Consider the following 12,506-nt stretch of genomic DNA (forward strand, 5'->3'; position numbering starts at 1 on the left):
GCTAGTATCTTATTGAGAATTTTTGTATCCATATTCATCAGGGATATTGGCCTGTAGTTCTCTTTTTTTACTGGGTCTCTGTCTGGTTTAGGAATCAAAGTAATACTGGCTTCATAGAATGAGTCTGGAAGTTTTCCTTCCCTTTCTATTTTTTGGAACAGCTTGAGAGGATAGGTATTAACTCTGCTATAAATGTCTGGTAGAATTCCCCTGGGAAGCCTTCTGGTCCTGGACTCTTATTTGTTGGGACATTTTTGACAACTGATTCAATTTCTTCGCTGGTTATGGGTCTGTTCAAGCTTTGTATTTCCTCCTGATTGAGTTTTGGAAATGTGTGGGTGTTTAGGAATTTGTCCATTTCTTCCAGGTTGTCCAGTTTGTTGGCATATAATTTTTCATAGTATTCTCTGATAATTGCTTGTATTTCTGAGGGATTGGTTGTAATAATTTCCTTTCATTCATGATTTTATCTATTTGGGTCAGCTCCCTTTTCTTTCTGAGAAGCCTGGCTAGAAGTTTATCAATTTTGTTTATTTTTTCAAAAAAACAATTCTTGTTTCGTTGATCTGCTCTACAGTGTTTTAAGATTCTATATTGTTTGTTTCTGGTCTGATCTTTATTATTTCTCTTCTTCTCCTGGATTTGGTGTGTCTTTGTTGTTCTGCTTCTATTTCTTTTAGGTGTGCTGTTAGATTTTGTATTTGGGATTTTTCTTGTTTCTTGAGATAGGCCTGGATTGCAGTGTAGTTTCCTCTCAGGGCTGTCTTTGCTGCATCCCAAAGCGTTTGGATTGTTGTATTTTCATTTTTACTTGTTTCCATATATTTCTTAATTTCTTCTCTAATTGCCTGGTTGACGCATTCATTCTTTAGTAGGATGTTCTTAACCTCCATGCTTTTGGAGGTTTTCCAGACTTTTTCCTGTGGTTGATTTCAAGCTCCATCACATTGTGGTCTGAAAGTATGCATGGTATGATCTCAAATCTTGTATACTTATGAAGGGCTGTTTTGTGACCCAGTATGTGATCTATCCTGGAGAAGGTTCCATGTGCACTCAAGAAGAAAATATACTCTGTTGCTTTGGGATGCAGAGTTCTAAATATATCTGTCATGTCCATCTGATCCAATGTATAATTCAGGGTCCTTGTTTCTTTATTGATCCTGTTTCTAGATGATCTATACAATGTTGTAAGTGGAGTATTAAAGTTGCCTGCAATTACCACATTCTTATCAATAAGGTTGCTTATGTTTGTGATTGTTTTATATATTTGGGGGCTTCCGCGTTTGTCGCATAAACATTTATAATTGTTAGCTCTTCCTGATGGATAGACCCTGTAATTATTCTATAATGCCCTTCTTCATCTCTTGTTACAGTCTTTAATTTAAAGTCTAGTTTTTCTGATATAAGCATGGCAACTCCAGCTTTCTTTTGACTTCCAGTAGCATGATAGATAGTTCTCCATCCCCTCACTCTCAATCTGAAGGTGTCCTCAGGTCTAAAATGAGTCTCTTGTAGACAGCGAATAGATGGGTCTTGTTTTTTTTTTTATCCATTCTGATACCCTATGTCTTTTGGTTGGTGCATTTAGTCCATTTACATTCAGTGTTATTATTGAAAGATATGGGTTTAGAGTCATTGTGATGTCTGCAGGTTTCATGCTTGCAGTAATGTCTCTGGTACTTTGTCTCACAGGATCCCCCTTAAGATCTCTTGTAGGGCTGGTTTAGTGGTGATGAATTCCTTCAGTTTTTGTTTGTTTGGGAAGACCTTTATCTGTCCTTCTATTCTGAATGACAGCCTTGCTGGATAAAGGATTCTTGGCTGCATATACTTTTCGTTCATCACATGGAACATTTCCTGCCATTCCTTTCTGGCCTGCCACGTTTCAGTAGACAGCTCCGTCACGAGTGTTATCAGTCTCCTTTCATATGTTAGAGCATGTTTATCCCTAGCTGCTTTCAGAATTCTCTCTTTATCCTTGTATTTTGCCAGTTTCACTATGATATGTCATGCTGATCAATTCATGTCTGAAAGGAGTTCTCTGGGAGCCTCTTGGATTTCAATGCCTTTTTCCTTCCACAGTTCAGGGAAGTTCTCACCTTATTTCTTCAAGTACACCTTCAGCACCTTTCCCTGTCTCTTCCTCCTCTTGAATCCCAATTATGCATATATTATTTCTTTTAATTATGTCACTTATTTCTCTGTCTCCCCTCATACTCCTGGATTTTTTTATCTTTTTCTCAGCTTCTTCTTTTTCCATAATTTTATCTTCTAATTCACCTATTCTCTCCTCTGCCTCTTCAATCCGAGCTGTGGTCACCTCCATTTTATTTCGCAGCTCATTTATACATTTTTTAGCTCCTCCTTACTGTTCCTTAGTCCCTTGATCTCTGTAGTAATAGATTCTCTGCTGTCCTCTATACTTTTTTCAAGCCCAGCGCTTAATTTTATGACTATTATTTTAAATTCGTTTTCTGCTATGTTGCTTAAATCATTTTTGATCAGTTCGTTAGCTGTCACTACTTCCTGGAGTTTCTTTTGAGGAGAATTCCTCTGTTGTGTCATTTTGGATAGTCCCTGGAGTGGCAGGGTACTGCAGGGCTCTTTCTCTATGCTTTCTGGAGTAACTTGCATTGGTGGGCGGGGCTGCAGTCAGACCTGATGTCTACCCCCAGCCCACCCCTGGGGCCACAGTCCAACTGGTGTGTACCTTATTTTCCCCTCTCCCAGGGGCAGAACTCACTGTGGAGTGGTGTGGCCTCTGTCTGGGCTACTTGCACACTGTCAGTCTTGTGGTACTGCTTCAATGGGATCTGGCATATTAGCTGGGGTGGATCCACAAGGTGCACAGGGCCGGGGAGGGGCAGGCTCAACTCTCTTTGCCTTGGGTGGTCTGCTTTGGGAGGGGACCTGCGGCACAGGGTGGGAGGCAGACCCGTCAGAGGGATGGATCCGCAGAAGCACAGCATTAGGTGTTTGCACTGTGCAAGCAAGTTCTGTGACTGGAACTGGTTCCCTTTGGGATCTGGCTGAGGGATGGGCGAGGGAGTAGATGCTTCCCAGCATCTTGGTTTCCCGCCAAGCTGACCTCTGTCCTCCAGGGCTCAACAACTCTCCCTCCCATTCTCTGAGCAGACTGTTGACTTACAACATTCCAGATGTTAAGTCCCACTGGCTATCAGAACACACTCTGTCCGGCCTCTCCATTTTTGCAAGCCAGACTCGGGGGCTCTGCCTTGCTGGGTGGGCTGGCTGCCCCTCCAACTGCCCTGGCTCTCTCCCATCAGTCCGTGTAGCATGCACCACCTCTCTGCCCTTCCTACCCTCTTCTGTGGGACTCTCATCTACTCTTGGCTCTGGACAGTCTGTTTCATTAGTCTTCTGGTGGTTATCGGGATAAATTAGGCAGATGTGATGGAATCTAAGTGATCAGCAGGACGCGGTGAGCCCAGCATCCTCCTATGCCACCATCTTCAGGAACTCTTTATTTTTGAGAGAGAGCATGAGCAGGGGAGTGTCATAGAGAGAGAGGAAGAGGGAGAATCCCACACAGGCTCCATGCTGTCAGCACAGAGCCCAGCACATGGCTGGATCTCACAAACCACGAGATCAAGACCTGGGCCAAAGTCAAGAGTCAGATGCTTAAGCAACTGAGCCACCCAGGTGCCTCTTGGGAGTGTTTTGACTACTGATTCAATTTGTTTGCTAGTTATGGGTCTGTACAAAATTTTCTATTTCTTCTTATTTCAGTTTTGATAGTCTATATGTTCTAGGAATTCATTTATTTTTTCTAGGTGGTGCAATTTGTTACATATAGGTTTTCATAATATTCTCTCATAATTGTATTCCTGTGGTATTGGTTGATTCAACTTTAAATTAATTAAAATTATCAGGTCAGTTCTAGCTGCACTAGTGGCATTTTGAGGACTCAATAAACACATGTCAGGAGAGCACAAAATAGGACATGTGCATCAACCACACAGTTTTATTTGTTAGCCATGGTCTGATTACTTGGAAGGGCTGCCTGGAACTTCTCTTGGTTGAGAACATTAAAAAATTAGATCCAGGGGTGCATCGGCTCAGGTCATGATCTCATGTTTCATGAATTTAAGTCCCACATCAGTCTCTGTGCTGATAGTGTGGAGTCTGCTTTGGATTCTATCTCTTTCTGTTTCTGCCCCTCCCCAACTTGCACTTTCTCTCTCTCTCAAAATAAATAAAATTTTTAAAAACTTTAAAAAAAATTAGATGCATTAGAAGAACTGTAGAAATCTGCAACAGAAGGAACAATGATCCATGAGAGATGGAATTATTATTCTATCAGACACTAGGTAAATAGCTGAAAGTATATTTGGTACTACTTATTTTTTTTTAATATAAACATGCACTTACTAGTACATGTGTAGACAAGTCGGGAAGAACTATATTTGAAACTACAAACATGAAGTAAAATAACACAGAGGATATTTATTTTGCATGTTAATTGAGAATGCTGTTATTTTGTACATTTCTTTATTAATTGTTTTTTTTCCCAACAAGCATATATAACTTTGTAATTTAAAAAGAAAAAAAGAGCCCATATTGAACTTGAGTTGTAAAAGGTGAGTCCGGTCTCAAAATGGAAGTAAAATCACCACCCATTGGGACCCAGCTCAACTCCAGCCCTCAGAGGGAGGAGGACCATGATCCAAAGGAACCAGAGCAGTTGAGAAAACTGTTTATTAGTGGTTTGAACTTTGAAATTATAAGTGATAGTTTAAAACAACATTTTGAAAAATGGAATACACTTACAGACTGTGTGGTGATGACAGGCCCCCAAACAAAACTTTCTAGGGGTTTTGGTTTTATGACTTACTCTTGTGTGGAAGAAGTGAATGCAGCAATGTGTGTTCAAACACACAAGGTTGATGGACGTGTAGTGGAACCAAAGAGAGCTGATTTAGAGAGGATTCTGCAAAGCCTGGTGCCCATCTAACTGTGAAGAAAATTTTCATTGGTGGTATTAAAGAAGATATAGAAGAAAATAACTTGAGAGTCTACTTTGAAAAGTATGGCAAGACTGAAACCATAAAAGTTATGGAGGACAGGCAGAGTGGAAAAAAGAGAGGATTTAATGATCATGATACAGTTGATAAAATTGTTGTTCAGAAATACCACACAACTAATGGGCCTAATTGTGAAGTGAAAAAGGCCCTTTCTAAACAGGAAATGCAGTCTGCTGGATCACAAAGAGGTTGTGGAGGTGGCTCTGGCAACTTTATGGGTCATAGAGGAAACTTTGGTGGAAGAAGAGGCTATGGTGGTGGAGGTGATGACAGCAGAGGTAGTTATGGAGGAGGTGATGGTGGATATAATGTATTTGGAGGTAATGGTGGCAACTATGGAGGGTTATAGTAGTAGAGGAGGCTATGGTGGTGGTAGACCAGGATATGGAAACCAAAGAGGTGGTTATGGTGGTGATGTTGAAGGATATGATGGTTACAATGAAGGAGGAAATTTTGGAGATGGTAACCATAGTGGTGGTGGGAACTATAATGCTTTTGGAAACTATAGTGTACAACAACAATCATGGAGCCATGAAGAGGGTGAGTTTTGGTGGAAGAAGCTGGGCAGTCCCTGTGGTGGTGGTTATGGATCTGGTGGTGGAAGTGATGGATATGGTAGCAGAAGGTTTTAAAATTTTTCAGAAGAGAAAGGCTATAGTTCTTAGCAGGAAAGGGAGCTGGGAGTTGTCAGGAAAGCTTCAGGTTACTTTGAGACAGTCATCTCAGATGCATTAGAGGAACTATAGAAATCTGTCACACAAGGAGCAATGATCCATAGTCAGAAAGGTTACTGCAGCTTAAACAGGAAAACCTTCTTGTTTGCAAGAAGTGCAATGTATTGATTAACGCAATGTAGTGTCAATTAGATGTACATTCTTGAGGTCTTTTGTTTGTTGTAATGTTGTCTTTTTCTTTTTCTTTTCATTACATCAGGTATATTGCCCTGTGCTTTGTTGTAGTGGTACCAGGAATAAAAAAGTTAAGGGATTTTTAATTTTTCAAAAAAGAAAGAAAGAAATAAAGAAAGAACAAGAAAGAAAGAAAGAAAAGAAAAAAGAAAAGAAAAGAAAAGAAAGGAAAATAAAATAAAAGAAAAAAGGGCACCTGGCTGGCTCAGTCACTGAAGCATGTGAAATTGATCTCAGGGTTATAAGTTCAAGCCCTGTGTTGGGTGTAGAGATTACTTAAAAAGTAAAAATTTTTAAATAATACAATACAATACAATACAATACAATACAATACAATACAGAGTGTGTTACCTAACCCATGTATCAAGTTAGTGCAACTTTGGTGGCCTCAAAATAGGATGATAGAGGTATCGGGGCTTCCCCACTTTTCTAGCCTCCATCAGTATACCAGTCCCATATCTAATAATGGCCTTTTTTCTCTTTCCCCAGTAGGTGCTAATTCTTTCTCCCACACTTTTTAATCCATGTCGAGGCATGAACTATAAAAGGCTATGTATTCTACCCTATAATGAGGGTAGAACTCACAGGACTGGAGCAGATCCTTGAGACAGTCAGACCAGCATCTGTTGGTTGCCTTCTCCCTTAGTAACAGGACCCCAGTTTTGCACAAGTATCCACCTTTTCCCCACAAGACTCAGGAAAAGTTAGCTCTGTCCTGCAACTCCAAGGGTCTATTCCAGTTTATATATTCCAATCATCAGACCCTGTTCTCCTAAGTATGATTTTTTTAAGGAATGGGCTAGTGAATAGGTCCTGTGAAGACCAAGATCACAGGAAAAAGAAAACAAAGTCTGAGCTCCTAAAAAATAATTTTGGTAATGTGTGGTCCTATACCAGTAGAGGAGCTTACATTGCGGTATGATACCTGGAACTATCGAGGTCATTTTGTGGCTATGAGAGAGCATGAAACAGTAAGGATGGCAGAGCCAGAAATGGAAAGAGCGTGTTCACTGGAGCAACCAGCCCAACAATAAAATGCCTCAATATTTAAGCCAATTTCATATGTTTTTTCTGTTCCTGAGATCCAAAGGCCACAGGCATAATAGATGCCATCTTTCAGACATGACCAGTCTTCTCTGTGGGTTTCCATTTCCCTGGAGTTGACACTGAACTAAGAGTCACTAGTACAGGTGCAACATTGCTGACAGGTTGTGGCTGTGATAATGGGTGGATGTATGTGCCCAAGGATTGCTAAATATTTCTCAAGAACACTCCTGCTGGGTAGTGCAGTCAGGTGAGCATCCCACTCTTGATTTCAGCTCAGGTCATGATCCTAGGATCATGGGATCAGACCCCATATTGGGCTCCGTGCTGAGTGTGGAGCCTGCTTAAGATCCTCTCTCTTTCTCCCTCTTCTCCCTCCTCCACTCGCACTCTCTCTCTAAAATAAATAAAATAAATAAATATGTATTTATTTTTGTGTTTATTTATTATTTATTTATGTTATATTTATTTATATATAACACTCCTGCTATCAGCCACTACCATGCGTTTACTATTTAAACCTCATAGGTTTCCCTGTGGCAACATGGCCACAAAATAAGGAGTTACCAGCCAGCTCTGAATTTCAAGTTAGAATGATGGCCCTTAAACAAAGGATCTTTTATGACAGAAAATAGGCTTTTCTGAAAGAGAAAAGCTTTGTTGAGCTCCCAAAAGCATGAGCATTCATGAATTCAGAAAATAAATTTTGCCCCACATACTATAACACAGGGAAGACAGTGAGGTAATGTAAGAACAATTTTAAAGAACATGAATATTTTAACGTGAAACTGAAATGGAGAAATGTAGACTCCCATAAAGGTTAATTTAATGTGACAAATTGGCAAGGCCATGGTACCCAGATATTTGGTGAAGCACCAGTCTGGATGTTGCTGTGAATGTATCTTTTAGATAAAATTAACATTTAAATCAGTACTTTGAGGAAAGCAGATTACTTCCATAATGTGGGTGGGCCACATGTAATAAGTTGAAGGTCTTAAGAGAAAAGCAAGGGAGAAGGAATTCTTTCTGTAAGCTGACTTCAGACTGAAAACTGCAACATCACTTCTTCCCTGGGTCTCTATCCTGCCTTGCAGATTTTGGACTTACCAGATTCTACAATTGCATGAGCCAATTCCTTAAAATCAAGAGAGAGAGAGAGAGAGAGAGGTAAATAAATACATATAGATTGATATAACAAAATATCATACCATACAAGGGGTGGTTGAAAAAAATAAACATTTATTTTTCACAGTTCTGGAGGCTGTATAGTCGAAGATGAAGTCAGCAGATTCAGTGTCTGATAAGGACCTATTTCTGGTTCATTGAAAACCATCTTTTTACTCTGTCCTCACATGGCAAGAGGAAGGAGGGATCTCTCTGAGATCTTATACCAGAGCTCTAAATACATTCTAATCAACTGAGCACTTCCCAAAGGCCTCATCTCCAAATACCATCTCACTGGGGATCAGGTTTCAACATATGTATTTTGGGGGAACACAAACAATTCAGTTTATAGCATTGATATATGCATATAGTATTTATATATACACATGTATTTACATATATATCTATATCTATATCTATATATAGATATAGAGATATATATATATATCTTATTGACTCTGTTTCCCATGATGAGGAATTAACAGAAGATACTAGTAGGTGGAGGGATCTGAAAGTAGAAGAAAGCATGCCTCGCTATCCCAAATGTAGGCCAGAAAGAGCACACAGCCCTCAGAGAAATCCCCTTTCAGAAACAAGGAAATGGTGTGGGAGATGCCAGGTGGGCAGACCATGACATATTCACAAACCCTTCGTGGCCCAGGCCCAAGGAGAGAGCATGCATTCTAGGACAACCAGAAGTCCCAAGGGGCCAGAGAGGAATGAGGACATGGTGCCCAACGTAACTGGGAAGGAGACCAGTAGCTGAGACGGAGGGCAGACCAGGAGCTGCACACCTTCCCTCTATGAGGGAGAAGGGAAGAGACAGGAGTCACAGAGTGCCAAGGTTTCTAGGCTTTCCTGGAAAAACTACACTGTAAACTGCAAGCGACTGAAGCAAAACACCTGGCAGAAACGTGATGTGGCAGGGAGGGGTGGTGCTGCATGAAGACAAATGAGTTTTGGAAAATAAAGTTGTGAGTTTGCATTACTCTTTGTGAGTCCTTGGAGAAATGCTGCTACCATGCTCTTCCCTCATTTCAACAAGGGCTGTCTCTCTGGGGCCAGGACGGCCAGGGGCACCACATCCCCTTGGCTGTCACATCCCCAGTTGAGATGGATTTCTGTGGGTTTATGAGCCTGGGTGCTCCAGAGACCCCAATTCTTGAACCTCTACACCTGTGATATGGATTGAAGATTTGGCTGGTGGTACCAAAAAAAAAAAAGTTGTCAATTCCTGCTTTATAAAAGATGAGCCCTCCACATGAACATCCTGTGCACCGTATGTGAAGAAGATTGTTTTGTTCCCATTTAACCTTTGTCTGCGCTTATAAGCCTGTCTCTACATTTACTCTTTACAAGGAAGTTTAGAGTCAGAGACCCTAGCCATATATGGCCTCATCTACTTTGAAGTGATGCCCCCTCTTACTGCTCCCCAACATTTCTGGAAGACGCATTCCAAGTTAGAGCAAATTGGGAGCTTTTGTTGCAAACTTGGAACTAGAAGGGAAATATAAACATTCTGAAAGAAAAACAGATAAACTTCTCAGAAGTAGTAGGTGGTATGGCATGATTTTATGAGCCCTACTTCCATTGACTAAAAACTAGTGACTAAGCCATTTATAGTTTATTTTAAAATTTTTCACATGAGAGAAGGTCAGTTCAATCCCTTCAAGACTTTTATTTTCCCCATGCATATTTTTTGGTGCCTTTTCTAATGTTGTCTCCTTTTTTAGTCAAACAAGCAAAGAGTGGCAGCAGGGAGAGAGAGCCAAACCAAAAACCAAACTCAACTGTAGAGAACAAACTGATGGTTACCAAGGGGGAAGTGGGGGGATGGGTTAAATAAGTGATGGGGATGAAGGAGGGCACTTTGGGGTAGCTGGGTGGCTCAGCCAGTTAAGCATCCAGCTCCTGATTTTGGCTCAGGTCATGATCTCACATTTCATGAGTTCTAGCCCCGTGTTAGGTTTTGTGCTGACAGTGCAGAGCCTGCTTCGGATTTTCTCTCTCTCTGCCTCTCTCTCTCTCTCTCTCTCTCTCTCTCTCTCTGTGTGTGTGTGTGTGTGTGTGTCTGTCTCTGTCTCAAAATAAATAAATCAATAAGCTTTAAAAAAGGGCACTTGTAGTGAGTACCAGGCATTGCATGCAAGTGTTGAATCACTATATTGTACACCTGAAACTGATATTTCACTGGATGCTAACCATACTGGAATTTAAATAAAAACTTAAGCAAAATAAAATAAAATGTTTAGTTAATTCTTCCTTAGGAAGCAAAGGCAAATCTTAAGCCTCACAGTGTACTTACTTTTTTTAATTAGCTGCCAACATATGAAATCAGAGATTTTCCATGAAACAGATTTCAGTTCTCTATCTAAAACTAAGAATTTTGGAACCAATCCAATCACTGTTCCATCAACAGACAAGGAGCCAGGAGCTAGGACAGCCCCGTTGAGCCAGAGCTCAATTCTTCAGTTTTCTGCAGTCTCCATCCTCCTCTGCTACCTCAGAGACTCTGTCCACACCTCTCATTTATATTGCCTGCTAGGAACTGTAAGATTGTGAATCCCCAGTTCCTTACTCTAAGCCGTATCTTTTTTTTTCTTTTCCAGATTTATTGAAATATAATTGATTAATAATTGATAATTGATTGACTGAATATTGATTAATAATGTGTAAGTTTAAGATGTAAGATGTATAGCATGCTGTGTTGATATCCATATGTATTGTGAAATAATTACCACAGCAAAGTCAGTTAACATATCCATTACTTAACATAGTTATCCATATGTATGTGTGTGTGTGTGTGTGTGTGTGTGTGTGTGTGTGTATGTGTGTGTGGTGAGGACATTTACAATTACTGGTCTAACAAATTTCAAGTATACAATACAGTGTTATTAACTATAATTATCATGCTGTACATAAGTACTGGGGAGTACCTACTCATCTTATAAGTGAAAGTCCTACCTCTAAACAAAGAAAATAAACATTTCAAGTTTCTTCATCAGAAAGAAAGGATATTTGGTAAAGTTCAGTTATATGTCAGAAGAAAACAGTTATCTTAGTACACAGTGACAGTGTTATTCACAATAGCCAAAATATGTAAACAGCCCAAGTGTCACTGACTGATGAATGAGCAGGTCAACAAAACATATTCTATACACACCCCCCACCGTGGAATAGTATTCAGCCTTCAAAAGGAAGGAAGCTCTGGGGGCTCAGTTGGATGGGCATCTGACTTCAGCTCATGTCATGCCCTCGTGGTTTCTGGGCTTGAGCCCCACATTGGGCTCTGTGCTGATGGCTCGGAGCCTGGAGCCTCCTTCAGATCTTTCTCCTGCTCTCTGCCTCTACCCTGCTCATGCTCTATCTCTCTCTCTAGATAAATAAATAAACATTTAAAAAAATTTTTAAACAAAAAAAAAAAAAGGAAGGGCACTCTGACATAGGCTGTAACGTGAACAGTGAGGACACCATGCTAAATGAAACAAGCTGGTTGCAAAGGACAAATACTGAGTGATTCCATTTATATAAGGTTTCTACAACAGTCAAATTCACAGAAACAGAAAGAATGGTGGTTGACAAGGACCAAGGGGATATGGGAGTTATTTAATGGGTACAGAGTTTCAGTCTGGTTGGTGGAAATGGTTGCACAAAAATGTGAAAACACAGGGTGCCTGGGTGGCTCAGTCAGTTATGCATCCAACTCTTGGTTTCAGCTCAGGTCATGATCTCACAGTTCATGAGACTGAGACCCCCACATCAGGCTCTGTGCTGACACTGTGGAGTCTCCTTGGGATTCTCAATCTCTCTCTCTCTCTCTCTCTCTCTCTCTCTCTCTCTCTCTCAAAATAAATACATAAACTTTTAAAAAATAATAATGTGAATATATATAACACTCCTGAACGATACAGTGAAAAACTGGTTTAAATGGTAAATTAAGGGACACCTGAGTGTCTCAGTCGGTTGGGTGACCGACTTCGGCTCAGGTCATGATCTCATGGTTTGTGAGTTTGAGCCCTGCATTGGGCTCTGTGCTGACAGCTCAGAGCCTGGAGCCTGCTTTGGATTCTGTGTCTCCCTCTCTCTCTGCCCCTCCCCCATTCATACTCTGTCTCTCTGTCTCTCAATAACAAATAAATGTTAAAAAAATTTAATGGTAAATTTATGTTATCTATGTTTTCCACAATTAAAAAAAGAAAAAGAAAACAGTTATTTTGTACATTTCCACCTTCCATTTTCTCTCTCACTTAGCCCAGAAGAGAGTAAATAGGAGTGTAGCATAAATGCTACTTTTAACACTCAGAAAGCTAAAATTAAGCAATTATATTTCACTTTATCATATACA

General features: G+C 40.3%; 1 pseudogene; it reads left to right on the plus strand.

Annotated features, from left to right (window-relative positions):
- Positions 1 to 4,618: 4,618 nt before the first annotated feature.
- On the plus strand, positions 4,619 to 5,677 carry LOC106966772 (heterogeneous nuclear ribonucleoprotein A3-like; annotated as a pseudogene).
- Positions 5,678 to 12,506: the final 6,829 nt, after the last annotated feature.

Source organism: Acinonyx jubatus, chromosome A1 (genome assembly GCF_027475565.1).
Source record: "Acinonyx jubatus isolate Ajub_Pintada_27869175 chromosome A1, VMU_Ajub_asm_v1.0, whole genome shotgun sequence".
Lineage (NCBI taxonomy): Eukaryota > Metazoa > Chordata > Mammalia > Carnivora > Felidae > Acinonyx > Acinonyx jubatus.